The 24,735-nt window shown below is 40.0% G+C and overlaps 1 protein-coding gene across 1 annotated transcript in view; it reads right to left on the minus strand.

Annotated features, from left to right (window-relative positions):
- The window catches only part of lgals8b (galectin 8b), a 78,236-nt gene that overhangs the window by 52,742 nt on the left and 759 nt on the right, over nt 1-24,735 (minus strand). The window lies entirely within an intron of this gene.

Raw genomic sequence — 24,735 nt, forward strand, 5'->3', positions numbered from 1 at the left:
ACATCTAATGGAAATTTTCAAACAATGTTACTGCACACTCCAGAAGTGCCCAGTCCTGTTCCTGGAGATCTACAGTACGTTAAAAGAAGAAGAAGAAAAAACAGCTCCACCCCAAAACAAATACAACTGATCCAGCTAATTAAGATATTCAGGAATGCCTGGCAAGTGTGTTCAAGCATGGTTGGAACTGAACTCTGTAAGAAGATAGAATTCCAGGAATAGGATCTGGCAGCCCTGCAGGTATACAAAATCTCAAAGAAATTTAAATACATTTTCATGGTCTAAAAATTCCACCCACTTTGTTAAAATGTTGGCATGCTCTAACGAATCATTATATCACATTATAAAGGTTGTAGGTAGGGCACAATTTGCTACAGATGAACTTGTCAACAGCTCTGTTTTTTACACGTACAATACACATCTTGTATTCCTGGACACCTAGATGAGCCCCAGAGACTGATCCCCAGTGAAGACCCTGTCTCCAAGACGACCATCGGGACAAGACCACAGGAACCAGATGAGTTCTTTGCACAATCTGATTCTGCTTTAGCCTAGATTTAAAATGCTGATTTTGTCTGGCCAGAGGACAATGACACTATTTTGACAAACTATTTAAATACTGTAAAGCTGATATAAAGCCACCCAGCTTTATATCAAGCCGATGTCAAGCTGCTTTGACACAATTTGCATTGTTAAAAGCGCTATACAAATAATATTGACTTGACTAATATTGATTGTGTGTTTGTGTTACTTCCATCCAAACTTTGGACTTCATCATCTGCCAGTACCAACCTGGTCACTGGACCCATCTCACTGGTGGTGTCCAGTGAGGAATATCCATCACTGACATTGACTCGAGCAGCTGGCATCACAAGGTCTTCACCACCCGCAATGCTGCTATGCATACAAGTCCACAAGCTGCTTCGCTCTCACAGTGTCTTGAATAGGCTAAATTTACTGTAGAATGATGAAATGAAATTAAAATATAGGCTACAAATAACATTTTAAGTGACTTCTGTTTTGGAATAAATAAAGCTGAAGCCTGTAGCTTCAGTTCCCCTTCAATAACTCACGCTGAGTTGAACGCTTTGGGAACGCGTCTGCGTGACCACGCTCTGAATCATATGTGAAATCAGTCCAGTGGAATGGAAAGACCTCATGGGCGGGGTGATATAGAGACCAGAAAGCTTAAAAGCGCATGTGAAACAAGCAAGCACTCTCTGTGTGTGTGTCAGTCTTGTTTAATGTTTATAAAAACAGAGTGCACGAAGTTATTGATGAAAATATATAGATGTATAGTTATATAGATGAAAGTGCTCGAGTTATTGCCGATTCTATTGTACGGAACGTGAAAATAGAGACACCAGCCACCATAGTCCAATGTTTACCGGGAGCCAGAGCGCCTGAAAGTGCTGGCTAATGCTAAACGTAAATTCAGTAATATTGTTATTCACGTCGGCGCTAATGATGTTCGACTTTGCCAGTGAGAGACCACTAAATATAATGTTAAAGAGGTGTGTGAACTTGCAAGTACGATGTCAGACACTGTAATATGCTCTGGTCTGCTCCCATGAGATACATATCAGACATGAGATTCATAGGTTTCAACATAGGTTTCATAGACAATTGGAAGAATTTTTGGGGCAGACCTGACCTGATGAAAAGAGATGGTCTTCATCCCTCTTGGGGTGGTGCCGCTCTTGTCTCTAGAAAAATGGCACATAGTCTTAGAGTTCGTACTTCACAAACTGGGGCCCAGGTCAGGAAAGCCGTCTGCTAGCTGCCTCACGTCACATAAGTCAGTTAATTCTCAGCACAAAGAGACTCTTTCACCTAGATATCACACTATACTGTAGAGAATGTGTCTGCTCCCCGAACTAGAAAATACAGAAAACATCCAAACCAAAGTACGAGTAAGAATTTAATTGATGTTCAACAAATAAAAAACAGATATAATATAGATAAACAAATGATAAAGCTTGGCTTATTGAATATTAGATCCCTTTCTACAAAAGCATGTTGTAAATGATATGATCACTGACCATAAACTAGATGTTTTGTTTTGTTTGACAGAGACCTGGCTAAAACCAGATGACTACATTACTTTAAACGAGTCTACCCCCCAAGATTACAGTTACAAACATGATTTATAGCAATATTTTCAGTATTTCTCAGAGGTCGGGTTTCAAGTATAATTCGTTCAAAGTAATGGTGCTTCATATAATGTTATCCCAATAAACAAGTGTTAATGATAAATCACCTGCGATGTTTGTACTGGTTACTGTATACAGGCCACCAGGGCACCATACAGACTTTATTAAAGAATTTGCTGATTTTCAATCTGAGGTAGAGCTGGCTGCAGATAAAGTCCTAATTAATGGTGATTTTAATATCCATGTCCCCTGAGGAACAATTCCACTAATTTTCTTCTATTGGAAATGAAGAATTGTATAAATTTGTTAAAGCATCTAAACCAACAACCTGTATTTTAGACCCTGTTCCATCTAGTAAGTAAGTAAATTTTATTTATATAGCACATTTAAACATAGCATAAAAAACATAAAAAAATTCAAAATGGCCGACGCCCAAAATGGCTGACATGGGAAAATTGAGTATGGTTGGACTTGGCATGCTGCACCGAATCCAAAGAGACCAGTTTTGTGATTTTTGGCCAAACCATTCACAAGTTATAAATATGCATTTTCATATCTCCTGACCACTAGGTGGCACAGCGTCAAAACACGGCAGGTTGTCTCAGGTCATGCTTGTCATAACACAAACCAAATTTGGTCTCAATACGCCAAACCGTTGCACAGATATAGCCTCAGATCCATATTGCGTGCTTTTCGTAGAATTTGTTTGCACGTTATTCGAGAACGGTTCAATAGGGTCTGGCTGCAGACATGCACTTGCATTTTCAGACTTGCACTCTCAGACACCTGCACTTCCGCAAGTGATGTCACTTGCAGTCTTATTTTTTATTTTATTGTTTTTATTAATCATTTTTAAATTGAATCTCTCAACATTTTACACAAGGTGATATGATCACATTTATCACAAGGTGTAAAATGTGGTGATGAAGACAACAAAAAGAAACTAAATTACAATGTCACTTGCAATCGCCGCTTACACTTTTCGCTACCTGCAACGTCACTTGCAATCCACACAAACCGTGCGTGTTGCCAATGGAGACAAGACACTGTGGTGGTTAAACGATTCAAAATCATTTAATATCATATCATACAGGGTCCTGCAAGTCATCTGTAAGAGAAAAATACAAGACCCGCAAATCATGAACATGAATATGAACAGAATATGAACGCAATGCGCAATGTCTCCCATAAAGTGATTTTAAAACCTCCAGTAGAAAACAATAAACACTTAATATGGCTGATAGTGCTATTAAAATATCAAATTCGATATATAGTTTTTTAATTTAATGTACTACAAGGCAAGCATATGTACTTGAACACAACGAGCAAACTTTCACTTTTCCTCCCATACAGCAAAACACTTAATGTGGCATTATATCGGACTAAGATGATAAAGACCAAATTCAGTAGGCTATTTCTTATTGTTGATGCAATCTATCCAGACCATATGAACGCGCATTAAGAAATGCATTAAATGATATTAAAGGACCAACTCCGTGCAGCCAAGCAGACGAGCCCAGAACGCAATGCGTTAAGTTGCACATTAAACATTTTCCTCCTGTAGAAAATCATTATAAATAAAACAGTAATGTAGCTTAATGGACAAAGACAATGATACAAAAGGGCTGTAGACATTTTATTCTCAATGGGTAAACGCAAAACTTTGTGCGTTGCATTTATTCTGGGCTCACCTGCTTATCTGTAGGCTACATATTAATTAGGCTGTTTTAATAATGAAGAGGAGCATATTGAGTTTGGTCTTTATAATTATAGTCCGTTATGCCATATTATGGCACGTTTTGCAGTATGGGAGGAAAACACTATATACGTATAGCCTACATTTTATTAATAAACTGTATATTGAATTTGATCTTTTAATAGCACTTAACACATTAAGCCATATTAAGTGTTTATGATTTTCTACAGGAGGTTTAAAAGCGCTTAATGAGAAACAGCGTTCATATTCATATTCTGCTTTGACCGCGGATTTGCGGGTCTTGCCTTTTTCTCTTAAAGATGACTTGCAGGACCCTGTATGATATGACATTAAATTAGTTTTCAAGTCAAGTCATCTTTATTTATATAGCGCTTTTAACAATACAGATTGTGTCAACTTACTTAACAGTATCAAATTGGAGGATAGAGTGTCAGTAATGTATAAAAATAAGATTACACTCAATTGTCAGTTAAGGCATTTCATTATTGAGTTCAGAGATGTCATTGTCTAGATCAGTTTAGTTTAAATAGTATCTGTGAAATCAAATTGACGATAATCACTAGAAATTAAGTGTCCCCAACTGAGCAAACCAGAGGTGACAGCGGCAAGGAACCAAAAAGTTTTAATCGTTTAACCACCACAGTGTCTTGTCTCCATTGGTAACACGCACGGTTTGTGTGGATTGCAAGTAACGTCGCAGGTAGCGAAAAGTGCAAGCGCCAATTGCAAGTGACATTGTAATTGTTAATTTTTTTCTTGTATTCACCACCTGGCTACTTGTGTAAAATGTTGAGAGATTCAATTTAAAAAATAATAATTAATTAAATAAAATTAAAAAATTAAAAAGACTGCAAGTGACGTCACTTATAGAAGTGCAGGTGTCTGAGAGTGCAAGTCAAAAAAATGCAAGCCCATGTCTGCAACCAGACCCTTCTTGAACGGTTTGACTAATCGATTTGAATTCCATTACTTTTGGCCAGCATGGTCTGTAGATGATCTGAGCCAATTTTGGTGAAAATGGGATGAACCGTCTAGGACGAGTTCGAAGAAGTAGGTTTTACGAACAATTGAAAATAGCAAAAAAACTAAACCTTACATTTTTTTTTAATTTTGGTGTTCATTCGACTTGGCATGAGCCAAGGATTCAGAGAAAAATTTTCATTCTGTGCCTTACGGTTGAAAAGTTATTAGCATAAACATGAGTGAAACTTTGGACAAGTGGTGGCGCTACAGAGTTTGAGTTAGAGACTACAAATTTGCTATGGTTAATGTTGAGTTGGTTCTCTATGTCACAGTTTGGTTTCACTTTAGTTCTGTTTGTCCTTATTTGGTCGGTTTCCTGTCCTAGTTTAGTTAATCATCGTTTATTCCATTCACCTGTTTTGTATTAATCATCTCGTTTGCTCTTTTGTTCTTGTTCCTTTATAAATTCTCAGTTCTCCCTTTGTCTTTGCCTGAGTTTAATGTTAAATAAATTGATTAATGTGAGTTAATGCTACTTTGTTCTCCTGGTCTTTTGTTTATGTTCTCTACAACCACGATCCCGTAACAGAAACTCAGGCCCTTACAGAAGATGAGGAGGCGGCTGATTTTGATTCCCTGCAAGGGAAGTCCGGGGATCATCGGTCTGCTTCTGCCGCCCGCGACGATGATGGTTCCGCCCGCGGAGATGATGATGCCGCCACCCGCGGCTTTAATGGTTCAGTCGACCGTGGCGAAGAGTGTTACACCACTGCCCATGGCTCTCCCAAACCCGCCTGTTCCTAATTTGGAGCTTATGCACATGGCTATACCCCCTGATTTCCTGGCTCCTGTCCTCTCCCCAGAACCCACTCCTCAACAGCGCCCTCCTCTAGCCGCTCCACGCCAGCGCTTTCCAGTACCCGCTCCTAGTAAGCATTCCCCAGTGCTCGCTTCTCCAGAGCCAGTCCCTCCAGTGCCCGATTCTCCAGGGCCAGTCCCTCCTGTACCTATGCTGACAGAGCGCCCCCAGGAATTAGCGCTTCCCGAGAGCCCCCAGGAATTAGCGCTGCCTGAGTGCCCTCAAGAGTCTACTCCTCGCAAGTGCCCTCCACTGCCTGCTCCTCACAAATGCCCTCCAGTGCCTGCTCCTCACCAGTGCCCTCAAGCGCCTGCTCCTCGCAAATGCTCTCCTGCGTCTCTGCTGGTCCCGTCCAGCCCTCCTGCGTCTCCGCTGGTCCCGTCCAGCCCTCTTGCGTCTCCTATGTCTCCGCTGGTCCCGTCCAGCTCCGCGCCTCCAGAGCGCCCTCAAGTGTCTGCGCTTCCAGAGTGCCCTCCTGTGTCTCCGCTGGTCCCGTCCAGCTCCGCGCTGCCCAAGCGCCCGCTCCTCCAGAGCGCCCTCAAGTGCCCGCTCCTCCAGAGCGCCCCACAGAGCCCGCTCCTCCTCAATGTCTCCCAGAGGGGAACTTCCCCAATAATTTTTTTTTGGGGGGCCATATACCCTCTGCCTGTGTGGCCGGGCCTAGAACCAAGGCCACGGAACCCCTTGAGCCGCCTTGGCCGCCCGAAAGAATAAGGCCATGGCCCCCCGTGTCCCCGGATCTGCCATGGCCATCCAAGCTCCCAGATCCACCATGGCCGTCCAAGCTCCCAGATCTGCCATGGCCGTCCAAGCTCCCAGATCCGCCATGGCCTTCCAAGCTCCCAGATCCGCCAGAGTTTGGTTTCAGTTTAGTTCTGTTTGTCCTTTTTTGGTTGGTTTCCTGTCCTAGTTTAGTTAATCATCGTTTATTCCATTCACCTGTTTTGTATTAATCATCTTGTTTGCTCTTTTGTTCTTGTTCCTTTATAAGTCCTCAGTTCTCTCTTTGTCTTTGCCTGAGTTTAATGTTAAATAAATGGATTAATGTGAGTTGATGCTACTTTGTTCTCCTGCTCTTTTGTTTATGTTCTATACAACCACGATCCCATAACACTATCAGTGTGCCAAATTTCACAACTTTTCCGCAAGCGGTTCTATGTGGTTCTGTTTGCTATGTAGGCAAACTGAAGAGGATCCAGCGAGGGTCCAGTGAAGTCCTTCAGGTGGGCCAACACCAGTTTTTCAAATGACTTCATGACCACAGACGTTAGAGCCACAGGCCATGAAGGGACTTCACACAGCTCCAGTGATCTGTTGAAGATCTTTGTGAAGATGGGGGGCCAGCTGATCAGCACAGGATTTCAGACAGGCCTGGTGCTTTTTTCCTTTACTGCATTCCAAAAGACCTGGCACACCTGATCTGAATTGTACATATGTGGGAGAGGGGAGTTGCTGGAGGTGTTAATGGTTGTGTGGAGAGGTGTCCAGAGCGGGTGTGGGGTGTTTTTTTTTCAAATCTGCAGTAGAACTCATTCAGATTGTCTGCCTGTTGTTAATTCTCCACAGGGCTGGGGGATGATGTCTTGTAGTTGGTTATCTCTTTAAGACCTTTCCACACTGATGCTGAGTCACTGGAAGAGAATTGGATCCTTAGCTTATCAGAATAATTCCTCTTTGCTACTCTGATCTCCTTTTCCAGTGTGTATTTGGCCTGTTTATACAAGACTTTATCCCCCTTCCTGTAAGCATCTTCTCTGGCCTGACGGAGCTGTCCTGGTAGGAATGCACATATCCTCACAGAAACTGATATAGGAAGTGACAGTCTCTGTGAGCTCGTCCAGAGCGATTGCAGCAGCCTCAAAAACACTCCAGTCAGTAAGGTCGAGACAGGCTTGTAAAACCCGCTCTGTCTCGTTGGTCCATCTCTTTACAGTCTTTACTACAGGTTTAGCAGATTTCAGTTTCTGCCTGTAGGTTGGTATAAGATGAACCAGGCAGTGATCAGAGAGCCCCAAAGCTGCCCGTGGGACAGAGTGATATGCATCCTTTATTGTTGTGTAACAGTGATCCAATATATTACTGTCTCTGGTGGGACATGTAACATGCTGTCTGTATTTTGGCAGTTCACGGGAGAGATTTGCTTTATTAAAGTCCCCAAGAATGATTAAAACAGAGTCTGGGTGTTGTTGTTCTGTGTCTGTGATCAGCGAGTTTCTGTAAAGCTGTGCTCAAGTGCACTTGTGGTGGAATGTAGACACTGACAAGAATGAACGAACAGAACGGCTTGCAGTTGATGAAGAGCGTTTCTAGTTCAGAACAGCACATCTTCTTTAACAATATAAAATAGAAATAAATACATTTATACATTTAAAATTTAAAATTTTAATTAAAACAATAAGTAAACAATAAATAAACAATTATCTCCTGGCCAGAGGAGAACTGGCCCCCCAACTGAGCCTGGTTTCTCCCAAGGTTTTTTTTTTTCTGTCATAGAGGCAGTTTTGGTTCCTTGCCGCTGTCGCCTCAGGCTTGCTCAGTTGGGGACACTTAATTTCTAGTGATTATCATCAATTTGATTTCGCAGTTACTATCCGAGTCCGACCCAGGCCTGTGTCCCCCCCCCCCCCCCTTCTCCCAAAACGGCTCTGTTTCAGATATTAATATAGTTCAGTTTTATATGTAATGGCAAAGTGATTATTTTTCGTTTCGTTTTTTATTAAGTTCATTTAGAAAATGCTCCAAACATTTTTTTGTTCATTAAACAAGTTTTTTCTTTCTTAAAGTAACGACCAAGCGGCCGGCGGCAGGCTGATCATAGCTTATGTTTGATCAATTTAGGCTTGTCAAATTATCATGACTTGCCTAAAATAAAATCTATAGATATACTAAAACAGTTCAAGCACATAACAATGATAATAATAATCATTAATAATCATAATCCGCACTTTCACAATAATCATAATGCACTTCTCTCTAAAGGCGCGTCTAATGAGGAAATAGCGAATCAGGATCATTATCTTCATCTTTTTGACACTTACACAGAAAACACTAGTTTATTAGTAAATAATTAAAATATTCATGGTAATTACTTTTGCTGGGGCTTTATGGCAAGCTTTATTGCGTGTATTTGAACGCAGAACTCTTCATCTGCACTGATGGCACTCGCTGCTGCTGCAGGACACTAAACACTGTCGAGCCGCTCTCAGTCGTGGCAGCATGGACTCGTGTTATTTCCACCAGCGTGGAAATTTTTTTTCATCACTAACTGATGGATGTCTAAAACATAAAAATAAGGAGAAGCCTAAAACAGGCCCAAGGCCCGACCCGTGTCTGAACTATGACGTGAATATTGGCCCAAAGCCCGGCCCTAGAGATGTAAAAAAAGTCGGGGCCCGTCGGGCCCGGGCCGAAATGCAGGCCTCTAGACCTTATGGTTAAAAGGTTATTAGCATAAACATGAGTGAAAGTTTGGACAAGTTTGAGTTACAGACACCAAATTTGCTATGGTTAATGATGAGACTGTGCCAAATTTCATAACTTTCCTGCAAGAGGTTCAATGGGTTGCCATAGACTTGAGCGGAAGAAGAAGAATGGCCCCTAATAATCTTAAATTTAAGATAGACTTGGAGTATAAATACTTTAAATGTGCTTTTGTGGTTTGTCATAAAAAGCTTGACAACAGTGTTTTTGGATATTTGCTTGCTGCATTTTAGTGTCAATCTTGTTTTTTTTAACCATAAACAATGCACAGTCAATTTAATTAAACATTATCAGCGCATTATGTGATGGTTACAAAGTATAATATATTAATAAAAACATGTTTAAAAATAGGCTTTTGGTTTCAACTGCAGATTTGGTGGCTTGGATGAGTGTGCGTTATATGCCCACAACCAAATATTGAAAATTGCTATAAATGATATTTAAAGACAGATTAACAAAATGTTTCGGTCACCCCTTAAGAAAATGAATAGGGCCGGGACTCGATTAAAAAAATAATCTAATTAATTAGAGGCTTTGTAATTAATTAATCGAAATTAATCGCATTTTAAATCGCATATAAATATTTTACCTAAGAACAGTGAGAAGTAAGTTTTTTCATATGGATTTTTAAATTTCCCATCCACAGGGCCAACCAAAGCGGTCTCATCAGCTTCTTTGTCCATGTTCACTGTGGTTTGTTTTTGTCTGAACGCTAGTTGGTGCTCCAGTATAATCGGTCCGCCGAAACTCATCCAGTGAGAAACGTTCCGCGGTGCAAAAATAAGTGCGATTAAAATGCGTTAAAAATTTTTAAAGCGTTATTTTTGTGTAATTAATTAATCTAAATTAACGCGTTAAAGTCCCGGCCCTAAAAATGAACCATGTTTTTATAGTAAAAGTGTAGTAACCATCTTATTATTATATAATTTTAAAGCGCATTTACCAAATTTCATCATGAAAGAGCCATTGCAAAATACATGATTGATGTTTGCTTCAGTAGTGGATACTGGTATGCAGGGCCGTGCACAGGGGGGTGGCCCGGTGGCTAGAGCCACTGCCCGTCTGCCCTCATCGGCTGAGTTGCCCCTCTCACCAAACCCACCCCCACTATCACCCCAGCTCAAAGCGTTCAGTAACCGCCCCGCTAAAGATTCCGCAAATCCGTTCCGTGTTTTCCCACCGCTCCTCGGAATCACTCACAATCTGTGTGGCCCGAGTGCACAGTTCTTCAGTTGCATTAACAGGTAGATGCATTACAATCCACATTACAGTGAGTGGTTGAGCCGCTGAATTAGTAATGAAGTGAAGTGACATACTGCCAAGTATGGTGACCCATACTCGGAATTCGTGCTCTGCATTTAACCCATCCAACAGCAGTGAACACACACACACACCATGAACACACACACGGAGCAGTGGGCAGCCATTTATGCTGTGGCGCCCGGGGAGCAGTTGGGGGTTCATTATCTTCATCTTTTTGACACTTACACAGAAAGTTGCTCAAGGGCACCTCAGTCGTGGTATTGAAGGTGGAGAGAGCGCTGGACATTCACTCCCCCTACCTACAATCCCTGCCGGCCCGAGACTCGAACCCGCAACCTTTGGATTACAAGTCCGAGTCTCTAACCATTAGGCCACAACTTCCCAAGCTTTGAAGTTTGTTTTTGTATTTCTGTCGGTAATGATTTGCTCTCGGTCTTCTAAAACTCAAAACTTGAACAAAATATCCACATTCTTAGAATTATAATGTCTAATCAAAATATTGTACTCGATTAGATCTAATAAAAAACACAAAATTTGCTGTTGGTGGCACACTTTATAGAAAAAAAACAAATGCCTTCACAAAAAAGGTGAATGAGAAAGAGCGAAAAGAGGCTGCTAAAGGCAGTTCAACATTCCAAAGACGAATTCAAAGCTCTAGCAAGCCAGCAGGTAAATCATCATATAGAATATTTATCAGTTTATAACACTTTAATTCTTGCTATTAAGTATATTTCCCATTATAATCATTTGTCTTAGTTCATAACACATTTATAATATTTTATTAAAACCATATTAATAGGGCTATAATAGTTAAAAAGGTAATATAAATGTTCTAAATGAGCTGTTTATTAGTATATAATATAGATTTATAATATAATATAAAGTTAAATGTCTAATACTTATACTTCAATTGAAAATGAGGCAGAAGCAGGCTCATAGACTGAGGGAGATCAAGCTTTATCAAAACATCTACAAATGTTTTTGAACAGTAAGATTTTAAATGTTTTTTTTAAGAAGTCTCTTCTGCTCACCAAGCCTGTATTTATTTGATCCAAAGTACAGCAAAAACACTAAAATTCTGAAATATTTTTTACAATTTAATTCTATTTGAATACATTTAAAAATTGAATTTATTCCTGTGATTTCAAAGCTGAATTTTTAGTATCATTATTCCAGTCACATGATCCTTCAGAAATCATTCTAATATGCTGATTTGCTGCTCAAAGACATTTATTATTAGTATTATATTGAAAACAGCTGAGTAAAATTGTTTTCAGGTTTTTTGTCTTCATTTATCTGAAATAGAAGTCTTTTGTAACATTATAAATGTCTTTATCATCACTTTTGATCAATTTAAAGCATCCTTGCTAAATAATAGAATTAATTTCTATTTCTTTCCAATATATATACTGTATATACTGACTCCATATGTGTGACACTGAAGACTGGAGATCCTGAAAATTCAGCTTTGATCACAGAAATAAATACATTTTAAAATATATTTAAATAGATATCAAATCAGTTATTTGAAATTGTAAAAAGTTTTCAAAATTGTACTGTTTTTGTAGTTTGGATCAAATAAAAGCAGGCTTGGTGAGCAGAAGAGACTTCTTTAAAAACATAGAAAATCTTACCGTTCAAAAACTTTTGACTGGAAGTGTATATTTGTAACAACTGGATATTTTGTATTAACAAGCACCCACCCCCTTAGTGCCCCTTTTTTTGGTTTGGGCCACTGCCCCTCAAAATGTCTGTGCACGGCCCTGCTGGTATGTTTTTTATAAAAATAAAAAAAAAGATAATAATCATAATGAGCTGGTAGGGATGTTATTTTTCAAATAACAAATAACTGAATAAAGTTAAATATACACAATAAATTAATAGCTGTGTAGCCCAGTGTACACATCTCCCAATACCACGTAGTCCTAGTGCAATAAATTACAAAACACATCAAATAATGATCCACTTTACACTCATGCACTCATGTGTAAATAGATTTTACAATATCCGTGTTACCGTATCAAATATGTATGTCTAATACTATTTTATTTATATTTTATTGTGGATGCTTTCTCACAATTACACCATTACATGCATTTAATAATTTATCAGACATCGATAATTGTGTTAATCCTATTTTAAATATGTAACATACTGTAATACTGTAATCTATAAGCATATTTAAAAATCGGTCGAAGATGAATAATTGCAAAGTGTTTACGACCTATTTGGTCTGTCCTGTAGATACAGTATGTTATTCCATGCGCCATCTGGTGGATATTCTGTGAAGCATAACACATTTATTTAAATTCTACAAAGCGTGCTGACAGGATTCAGCGATAAACACATATTTTTTGTCATTTTAATAAACGCATAGACAATGGAAGTGTTTTTTGATCTTGCATACATGTCAACTTCTTGTTGGGGACTCCCAAAACCAAAATATGAACCTTTCATAACCCATAATAGGGGCACTTTAATCTTCTTTAGCAGAGGTGGTGTTGATTTGCTTCAACATAAGCTGTTTTCAGACTAACGAGAAAGTTTTGAGTTCTTAAATTTACAGGATGCTTTTATAGTACAATGACCTCTTACAGTGCTGCCAACTCTCACGCTTTCGCCGTGTGACACACGGTTTTGCCTGTTTTCACACACACTCACGCCACACATCCAATTACTCACGCAAAAAAAAAAAAAAAAAAAAACGATCTTAGGCCGAGACTCGTTCGTTCCTTTTCAAACTCCCCGATGGTAGATGGCGCTGATGGCGTCTATAGCTGGCTGCACCCCGAAGTAAGAGATACCCCTAAAGATATCGAGAGAAACTACCACCTCGAGAAGTCTGATGAATCTGAGCTGAGACTAGGTATGTGACAATGAAATGTCGTTCAATTGAGTACTCACTCTCTTAAACTTTAAATCTTGAAATAATTTTTTTTTCAACAAGTTTGTGTCTGTGAACATGATTTAGTGTGGTGAATGTTAACTCAGCTGTCATAACAAGCAATGATCAATATATTGCTTCGTGATATACTGCATGTTCAAAACATCAGCTCATAGCATTATGTACTCACATGGCATTTATCTTTTTATTACCAGGCCAAAGAAAAGGACTCACTGTGGATGAAGACTTTCAGTAGGACCAAACAGTATTTCGAACAGGTAAGATGTATTCCAAAGAATTTAACATAAATACAGGAAATTTGTGCAATAGAAGTAGGCATGTTTTTGTAACTGGGAGTAGAGTTATTAAACCAACATGACTATAAATTCTTTAAGGTTTCAAAGATTTCCCGTAAGAGACCTTTGCCAGGACAAAAGCTAAACAATTTAGACACGTGGGGAAGTCGTGGCCTAATGGTTAGAGAGTCGGACTCGTGATCCAAAGGTTGTGGGTTCGAGTCTCGGGCCGGCAGGGACTGTAGGTGGGGGGAGTGAATGTCCAGCGCTCTCTCCACCCTCAATACCACGACTGAGGTGCCCTTGAGCAAGGCACCGAACCCCCAACTGCTCCCCGGGCGCTGCAGCATAAATGCTGCCCACTGCTCCGGGTGTGTGTTCACTGCTGTGTGTGTGTGTGTGTTCACTGCTGTGTGTGTGTTCACTGCTGTGTGTGTGCACGTTGGATGGGTTAAATGCAGAGCACGAATTCCGAGTATGGGTCACCATACTTGGCAGTATGTCACTTCACTAAACATTTTATTTTATTTAAAGAACCAGCCAAGTGAGAAAAGACAGACAAACACACTGGCAGGACAACCAGAACAACTGATAGAAATACAGGACAAACAGAGGAGCTACACACAGGACAGAGAGAGCAGGAGACAGGACAGACTGACAAACACGTAAAGAAGCAACAGACAGGACAGTTAGATGCACATGCAGAGGAGCAACAGACAGGACAGATAGAACAACCAACAGGGCAGATGGAAGAAGACACAGAGGGACAGACAGAAAGACAGATGCTGCCACCAGGGTGTGGCAGATGTAGTGCGCCACATAAAAAGCAAAGGCCACCAAGAAAAGCAACGGGCTCTCCAGTCCACAGCCACAATATCCCAATATGCAATGCCTGTTCCCTCTGTGTCTGCACAAGAGGTTTAGGTATGATATGTGTAATGGTTCATTCAAGAGTTTTGTGTTATAGTTGATCACAGTTAAGTCATGGTTGATAGTTTTGACTAATTTGTGGTTTGTATTTCAGTGTAGTACAGTCCAGTTTTCTTAATTTGAGATCTTAGTTGCGGAATGTGTTTTTTACCTGTGCCCTATTATCGCAGGTGTCTATTTGAAATAAATCTTTTGGGAGGATTAATAATTTTTAATTTTTTACAGACAAGAAGGGCTGAGGTCAAAGTGACAGCTGGGCTGGTAGTTCACAACGTACCCCTAGCCTTTGCAGACCACCTGGGGCCTCTCCTAAAAGGTGACATCACACCACAGCAGGTGGATTTATTCCATGAAGCTGTGTTGTGTTTCCTGACAAGTGCTGTGGACTATGCACTTAGGAAGCTGCCACTGATCAAACATGCAAAATTCGTAGATGCACGGCAGAGGGCTGAAAGTGACATTGAAGATGTCCTGTACTTTGTTGAAAGGTTAGTTTTTTTCTCTAATTATTGTCTATCATCTTAGCTAAAATACCCTGCGTTTTATGATGAGGTATGTTCACTCTTAAACTGCACATGAGCTATTCTTATGTGGCTTCTCCTCAAAGATGCGTATGAACTGCTGCTAACTGATGACAATATACCTAGAACTTAACAACTTGTAACTCTACTTTCATAAATAGGTTTCACCATCTCCTCCCATACCATGCCAATGATATCCCTGCAGGACGAAACTGAAATGGAAAGCTTTTGGGCTGAAATGGCAACCCGGAAAAATAAGGTAAACACTTTTTTTTGTCTTTCCTTTTGGCAGGTGTGGCTTGGCTACATCTGTTGCTTAAAAATTGTTGCATGCATATGTGTCATGCATGTTGCAAATTATGCATGTTTTTGTCTTTACTTTGTTAATGGATCAACCTACAGTATACTTGCAGTATTAATCAATCAAAAATCAAGGTATGTTTTTCCATTGTGTTCTTGGTGCATTTTCCATAGGTGACAGGTGCCAAAGAATTTGAGAGGCTTGCTGCCATCGCCAAACTGGTCCTGGTGTTGCCACATGCAAACGCAGATGCTGAGAGGGTGTTTTCAGTTGTGGGACTGAACAAAACCAAGAGAAGAAACAGCCTAGCACTGGATGGCACCCTGTCATCAATAATGACCATAAAGATGGCCAATCTGGAGCCCTGCTTCAAATGGGAGCCCCCCTCAGATATCATCAAGGCCTCAGGCCAGTATAACCATGCCCACAGATCATAGACAAGGACTTTTCCCAGCTTCTCATCTGCATCTGATACTGATTATGCCTCATTTTTAGTTATTTTTGTAATGCATTCATTTTTTGTAATGCATTCATGCATTCAGTTTTATTGCTTGAAAAAGTTGTACTGTTTATGCACTTTATTTGTTTCTGATGGACCATGTGGTGGGAGACTTTGAATGAAGAATAATGTCCCTCCCTAACTAATCTTGTGTCGTTTTTGGCTGAACATTAATCATCAAGTGAGAATACAATTATTCACAACATAGGCTAGGTTTCAGTTAAGAATTAGTTTAATACCATTCTAATCAAAATATCAATCAACCTACATAGGTCAAATCTTAAACACTGGTATATGAATAAGGCTTTATTGTGGTACACAGGCAGTCATTTAGGCACAACAATAGTTTTCTGGTTGAATGTTCAGCTCAAGTCTAGCAGGCCCTACAAGTCAAGATGCCGAACATGAATCAGAACAAATTCAGGTATTGTACATCTTTAGCAGACCACCCAAAAATCCACTAGAATGCAGGAGATCACATCTACTTAATCCAAAATTTCCTGGGGGTGGGCCTTCAGCTATGTCTGCGTCACAGAATGTCACCAATATTGTCCATCTCCAGTAGGTTGGCCTATCAACGGCTTTGGGCCTCCCCTCAAACCACCAGATGCAGGGTACAACATCAAATTAATTCCAATTTTCTGATATCTGCCAACTTATGTGGCTGCATGCGCGGCATAAAATTGATCACCCCTGACAAAATCTCACTCCAAGGTTTTTTGAAAAGTTGGCAGGTATGCATATGTCAAATGATCAAGGGAATTTTGATTTCTCAGTTCATGACCCCTTTAAAGTTAATGCATTGCTTGTTCCCCTTATCTCAAGGAACCAAGATTACAAATATAGCATTTTGCTTTATTAGTTTGTAGGGCTGCACAACTTGTAGGAGTTGCACAACTTGGTCCATTTATTATTATTATTAGCGTTAATCACTGGATTATTATTATTATTATTAACGTTAATCACTGAAAAGGTTTTTTTTCCCCCCCAGACTAAAATCACAAACCACAGAATCAAAGAAATAATGATTTACAGAGAAAAGAAAAACAAAACAAAGAAACAACAACAACAAAAGAAACTCAGGGAAAAAAGTCAGGGTTCCATTCTTCATACCTTGCTTAATACATCTGAGATGATTTGAAAGATGTCTAAGATTAGGATCAAATTGTCTAAGATTACTGCACATTCTCGTGTTGCTTGAAAAGGGCAATTAAAACTAGGGCAGTCATGGCCTAATGGATAGAGAGTCGGTCAGGTCCAGCAGGGATTGTAGGTGGGGGGAGTGAATAACCTCAATAACCTCACCCTCAATACCATGACTGAGGTGAGACCCTTGAGCAAGGCACCAAACCCCCAACTAGTGTACCCACCCTCCGGGTGTATGTTCACTACTGTGTGCACACTTGGATGGGTTAAATGCAGAGCACAAATTCCGAGTATGGATTTCAATCGGATGAGGGGCGTTTGCATATCTAGTCTCAGTATGGCAGCCGCAGACTCATAGGCTACCAAAACACAAACTAACGATCTAAAACAGGGATGGGCAACTTCGGTCCTGGAGGGCCGGTGTCCTGCAGAGTTTAGCTCCTAATCAAACACACCTGAAGAAGGTAATCAATGTCTTCAAGATCACTAGATAGTTACAGGCAGGTGTGTTTGATTAGGGTTGAAGCTAAACTCTACAGGACAGCGGCACTCCTGGGGTCCTTCTCAATTCTTAGTTGTGCATCCTCGTTTCCTTTCCTCGTGTCTTAGCGCCACCCCTTAGGATACGAGGAAAGGATGCAAGGAAAGGAAATGAGGATGAGGATTTAAAGGATGAACATTGAAATAATTCTTGACCACTCAAGTGTCACTTCAAAGCGTCATCAGCTGCACTAAAGGGCCCTTATGTTGTTAAAGTTCGTTATTTAAGGCATTCATAATAAAGTAAAGTCGTGACGTATTGTCAAGTATGGTGACCCATACTCGAAATTGGTGCTCTGCGTTTAACCCATCCAAGTGCACACACACAGCAGTGAGTAGTGAACAAATGCACACACACACACACACACACACACACACACACACAGCAGACTCAAATATTTTGCTTTATTAATATTAATAAATATTAATAAAGCAAGATGCCCTGTTGAAATATATGACGTGTGGTTTATTTACACTGCAAAGGTAAAATATAGATGTAAATTGTGACAGATGTGAAGGGGGAGGAGAATTTATACGTGTGTCCAGGGCCGCTGCTGGCCAAATGGGTGCCCTAAGCAGGATTGTATTGTTGTCCCTTCTCTCTCAAATATTAAGGAAGTTAAAAAAAACAAAAAACAAACAAACAAAAAAAAAACACCTACTATAGGGGTCAAAATAGAACTTTAATAAAATATAAAAGTAAATAAATAAATTGTAATTAAATTGTGTTATTTACAAATTACAATTGTAGCTCTAGACAGTTACCTATGGCTATGATTTTATTAATACAGTTGTCTGATTGATTTTATAGTCTCAAGCATTCAGAAATCACGCAAAAGAAAATTAAGCAGTTTACTACGATGAAACCATGGTTAATTTTTGTAAGGGTTGTGATGTCCACATGTTTTTTGTTGAAGAAATTATAGAGTCATCTATTCCAAAAGTTGGCCAAAAATTAAAGATTAAGTGGATATTTGAATTAAATGTTTGGTCAATAGCCTATTAAACAAGGACTTGATAAATTTGACTTGTAAGTGTACCAGTAGCAATTACCAGGCCTTTGGCTCCCTTTGCAGGCATTTAATAACATGTAATGTACATTCATTTATTTTGTATTACATTATGCATTTTAACAGTGCTATTCAATGAAAACATAATTATTAATTAACCATTCATTATTGCCTCATTGCTTAATATTATTCATTTTAAAGGCTGTTGTTGGCTTAGGTCTGTTTATATAAACAAAAATATTATCTTAATACTTCTTTGTAAATTATTATTTTAAGTAACAAAACCATGGTAAATTTGCGGTTACCTTGGCTACAAGAACTGTGATTTTTGGTTTTATTCGTGTTAAAACCATGGCTAAGTTTCGTAAGGGAACATGGGAACTCAGAGAGAATATTATATGCGTTGGTGGTGGTGAAATTAGCTATTACGTCAACAGCCAAAAAAAGTTTCACAGGCTTACGAATGTAGCCTACCTGAAAGTAATGCACGGGCTTCGTTTTCATCTTTTGCCAGATTGCTGTTGTCTTTTCAGGGCATAGACAAGTTGTCCATCAATTATTATAATTTGCATTCAGCCGCAAACATGGCAAACAATACAAAATGGCGCCGCTGATGGCAGCTATTGTGCGTTGCTCCTCAGTGTTCGTATTGTTTTTGTTTGTTTTTCCTGTTTTTTTGTTTTTCAAATAAGATCAGTTTTACCAGGGATGATCTGCTGAACATTCGGCAGAACACACCACAAAATCTTCTACCGGTTTTTGATTTTTCGGACGTTCTGCTGGACATTGTAGTTGGTGGAGCCGTAGCTCTGGTCAAACGCTACAGGAGGCGCAGACGGGGAAAGCGAGCCGGCGCGCTCGTGAAACTTCGTCAGCTCGGATTTGGAACGGCGTTGCCTAGCATCCATTTGTCGAATCTCCGCTCTCTACCCAACAAAACGGACCAACTCCTTCTGCTCTCCCGGACAAACAAGGACTTTTCTAACTCTGCTGCTGGTTGAAACCTGGTTGAATGGCGACATACCGGACAGCGCGATTCATCTGCCTAATTACCAGCTGATCAGAGCAGATCGGGACACAGAATCAACGGGGAAATCGCGCAGCGGCGGGACATGCTTTTACATCAATGAGAGGTGGTGTACAGATGTAACTGGGTTAAAGAAGATGTGCTGCTCAGATCTAGAAATGCTCTTCATTAACTGCAAGCCGTTCTATTCGCCGCGGGAGTTCTGCTCGTTCATTCTCGTGAGTGTTTACATTCCACCGCAAGCGCACGTGAGCACAGCTTTACAGAAACTGGCTGATCTGATCACAGAGAGTGAACAACAACACCCGGACTCTGTTTTAATCATTCTCGGGGACTTTAATAAAGCAAATCTCTCCCGTGAACTGCCAAAATACAGACAGCACATCACATCACATCAGAGACAGTAATATATTGGATCACTGTTACACAACAATAAAGGACGCATTTCACTCGGTTCCACGAGCAGCTTTAGGACTCTCTGATCACTGTTTGGTTCATCTTATTCCATCCTACAGGCAGAAACTTAAGTCTGCAAAGCCTGTATTAAGATCTGTTAAAAGATGGACTAACGAAACAGAGCGGGATTTACAAGCCTGTTTCGACCTGACTGATTGGACTGTTTTTGAAGCTGCGGCAAATGATCTGGACGGGCTCACAGAGACTGTAACATCTTATATCAGTTTCTGTGAGGACATGTGCATTCCTACCAGGACTCATCTATTCTACAACAATGACAAACCATGGTTCACTGCCAAACTCAGACAGCTCCGTCAGGCCAAAGAAGATGCTCACAGAAAGGGGGATAAAGTCTTGTACAAACAGGCCAAATACACACTGGAAAAGGAGATCAGAGTGGCAAAGAGGAATTATTCTGACAAGCTCAGGAACAAATTCTCTTCCAGTGATCCTGCTTCAGTGTGGTTAGGATTGAAGGACATCACCAGCTACAAAACACCACCCCCCAGCACTCTGGAGAATCAACACCTGGCAGACGACTTAAACGAGTTATTTTGTCGTTTTGAACGAAAGCTTGGCAAATTCACATCCAGCACTCGAACCATCAGCATTGGAGCTCCTCAGGGCTGCGTACTCTCCCCACTGCTCTTCTCCCTCTACACCAACGACTGCACATCTAAAGACCCCTCTGTCAAGCTCCTGAAGTTCGCAGACGACACCACACTGATCGGCCTCATCCAGGACGGTGACGAGTCTGCTTACAGACAGGAGGTTAAGGAGCTGGCTGTCTGGTGCAGTCTCAACAACCTGGAGCTTAACACGCTCAAAACTGTGGAGATGATCGTGGACTTCAGGAGAAACCCCCCTGCTCTCCCCCCACTCACCATCATGAACAGCACTGTGACTGCAGTGGAGTCATTCAGATTCCTGGGCACCACCATCTCTCAGGACCTGAAGTGGGATATTCACATTGACTCCATTGTCAGGAAGGCCCAGCAGAGGTTGTACTTTCTTCGCCAGCTGAGGAAGTTCAACCTGCCACAGGACTTACTGAAACAGTTCTACTCTGCCATCATTGAATCCATCCTCTGCACCTCAATAACTGTCTGGTTCAGCTCAGCTACCAAATCTGACCTCAGAAGACTACGGAGGGTAGTCCGGACTGCTGAGCGAATCATTGGTACAACCCTCCCCACTCTCCAAGAACTGTACTTATCCAGAGTGAGCAAAAAGGCTGGTAAAATCACTCTGGACCCCTCACATCCAGCACACAACCTCTTTGAACTGTTACCGTCTGGTCGACGCTACAGAGCTCTGAGCACCAGAACGACCAGACACAGGAACAGTTTCTTCCCTCAGTCAATACATCTCATGAACACTCAATAAATAAACGTAGAACACACAACTAATTCATTATCCATTCACCACACTCACTTATTTTATTTTTATTTTCTCATTTCTAATTTGCACATACTTGACCTGTACATACATAGTCGCCTATATTATATATTGTGTATTTTTTTTTTTTGCTGCTTTGTACATTGGTTATTGGCTATTTCTTGTTATTTTGTTTTATTACCTGTGTCCTGTCCTGTTACTGTCTTTCTGTTACACTGTGGAGCTTCTGTCACTATAACAAATTCCTTGTATGTGTAAACATACTTGGCCAATAAAGATCATTCTGATTCTGATTCTGAAACATGAGGTGCGAGCGGTCGCGAATGTGGGAATGACGCATCATTTTTATTTTATTTTTTTATTTTTTTGAGCAACTGGGATGGTGCCCCCCTGGGAGGTGGTGCCCTACGCAAACTGCGTACTCTGCATATAGGGAGAGGCGGTACTGCGTGCGTCATGTTTAGTCGATAAAACACTTCCGCAAAGGATACACCTGTGTATCCTCGCTCATCACTCCTCAGGAAGCCTCCTCACTCCTCGATCCACGCCTCCTCATGGTGCAATTAGAGAATTGAGATGTCCTTCAAGATGGCTGAGCTCGATCGTTTTCCGGGTCATAGGACGGAGGAGCGAGGAAACGAGGAGGGATATTGAGAAGCACCCCAGGACCGACGTTGCCTACCCCTGGGGCCTGTACCATGAAGCCGGATTAGCTGGCTAGCCAGGTAAATTTCAGATTAGTTTGAAACAATCCTGCATTTTAGGTACCATGAAAGTGGCTTGGCTTTTAGCTGCATTCATTGCCATAGTAACTTACACTCCAAGGCTAACCTGCTCCGGGGCAGGTTATGTTCGGAGTTAAGAGATCTCAAACTCAAATTGGACCAATCAGATGTGAGCAAAGTGACACATGTCTGACACAAAAAAAGTCACTCCCCCAGTTTGTCTTGCTCCAAATTAAACATCACTAGTACAAAAAAAGTGTCTGGCTTTAATGATAATTACTTAATAGTTATTTTATATGATTTATATAATTATATGATTTATATTATTATTAATCCATTACACACAAGCAATTTTAGTTTAACAGTTATTATAAATAATTTATCTTAAATGAATGTTAATGTATACAGATCGTATGTAATAGAAAATAACCTGTAGAATCAATAGATAAGGCTTTACGTGACCTTACATTTGAGTCTCTATCGCTGTATATTTCCAACTATAACTTAACAAGTTTCACTTGTGACTGCACTGATAAAGCAAGAAAATGTATTTTATTTGTCCTCTTTCATGAACAAGTAATTTTTTTTTCATTGTAAATGCATTTCGATTCATAATTTTCTTCAATCCTTTAACCTTTAGCAAAACCTTTAACCAAGGCTCATGATTGGCTGTTCGGCAGTGATGTCTCACATTCATGTGCAAAACCAACAAAACCAGATTGGAGTGGTTTGGTTTTGTCAACTCGAAACTAATCCTGTAACTCTGAATTTGTTCATCTACCATCATGGTACAGGCCCCTGGTGTAGACTGTAGAGTATCTCACGTAAAAACAGTCGGTTATGGCTTAAGTGAACGTAAACAGGTGGGTGAAAACTGAATGTGTCAGCATTACATGCATGCCTTCCAAAAGGGACAGCATTCCTATTAAATACCTAACTGTGTCTGTGTGTCATCGATGTTAAAGGGGTCCTATTATGCTCTTTTACAGAGTCTTGATTTTGTTTTGGGGGTGTACTAGAACATGCTCTCATGCTCTCGAAAATCGCATTATTTTTCACATAATTTACATTGTTACAATATCTTTCTCCCCAGCCTGACACAAACGACTCGATTAGTTCCGGGTTTGATGAAGGCCCGCCTTCCGAAAAACAAAATGTGTTGTGATTGGTTAGCTGTACCAATGCGTTGTGATTGGTAAACAGCTTAGACGCCGTTTAAGTATTGCCCCGCCCCTTGCCAGAACAGCAAGTTCGTCAATATTGCCATATCAGTTCAGACCTCGAGAATATTGAACAAGAGGATCGGGCAGAACCTTTGCATGCATGGATATTGCAAGACATATTAAAGTGGTATGTTATAGTTGTTGTTGTTTTTTTTTTTGTTGGGCTAAATCACGTTTTAGATGGGATGTCAACAACAGCTTAAAAATAACTGCATTGACTATGTACAGATAAGTGCAACAGGTTATATGTATTATGTTTATTGTTCTTTAATTCTAACATTATAACATGAATTGCACTGAAACTGTTATACAGTTGAGTTTATTTATACCATAGTCCCACAGATTTACACTATTTGTGGCGGCATATATATGCAAATTAATTTTCTGCCAGCAGGAGGTGCAGTTGGAGCGGAAGAGAGCGAGGTTTCCCTGGTAACACTGTACACAAAACAGAGCTCTGCTCACAAACTCTGCTTTATCAGACATTTTATGCAAGATTAAATGAAAATGACATCCAAAATGTTATAATAGTTGGTTTCCTTCAGAAATACAGTGATATAAAAACACCCGCACTGGGTTTCGATTTTGAAACATGCAGTGCTCCTCAGCCCCCAACCATTCAAATTTCTGTAGGCGGGATTTACAATTTGTGATGTCATAAATACAGGAAAGCAACTTTGTAGTCCAAACGAGCCGTTCACTGTAGTTCTTGAAAAGGGATTTAAAAAAAAAAGAAATATCTCCCTTTGGCGTGGACTTTGAGATGTGTAACTTTGTAGATCGTTTTATGCCCAAACATACACAATACACACTGACTAAAATTCAAAAAGTGAAAAAACATAATAGGAACACTTTAACCAACAAAAGATGTTAAATAAATGTATACAGTAAACCTACTGTATCTGAAAAAATAGCTTAATTTGTATCTCTACCAAAAAATACAAATTTATTCCAGCTTTTCCTAATTGAAACCTTGATTCAAATTTCTCATAAGCTTAATTGATTTGGTCTAAAGAGAGAAGAATTAATGACTATTTTTGTTTGAAGGCAATGACTTTTCGTCGACTAAAACTAAAAGATTATTAAGCATTTTCGTCTCAAGATTAAGACTAAATAAAAAATGCCTGCACACTGCACAAAGGGAGATATCTGAAAAATAGTCAGAGAAGTCAGTCTAGCTACTAATGACTTACTACAGCAACTGGAATGTCATTATAACATTTAGGTAAATTTTGTATGGTACATGGATAAAGAGAAATACTGCCAAAATGTTCTCTGTAGTAAATCAGTAGTGTAATATAGTGGCCACTAGAAACCTACTACAACCTTTGAAATATGAATATA

The sequence above is a fragment of the Barbus barbus genome, assembly GCF_936440315.1.
Source record: "Barbus barbus genome assembly, chromosome: 20".
NCBI classification, from domain to species: Eukaryota; Metazoa; Chordata; class Actinopteri; order Cypriniformes; family Cyprinidae; genus Barbus; species Barbus barbus.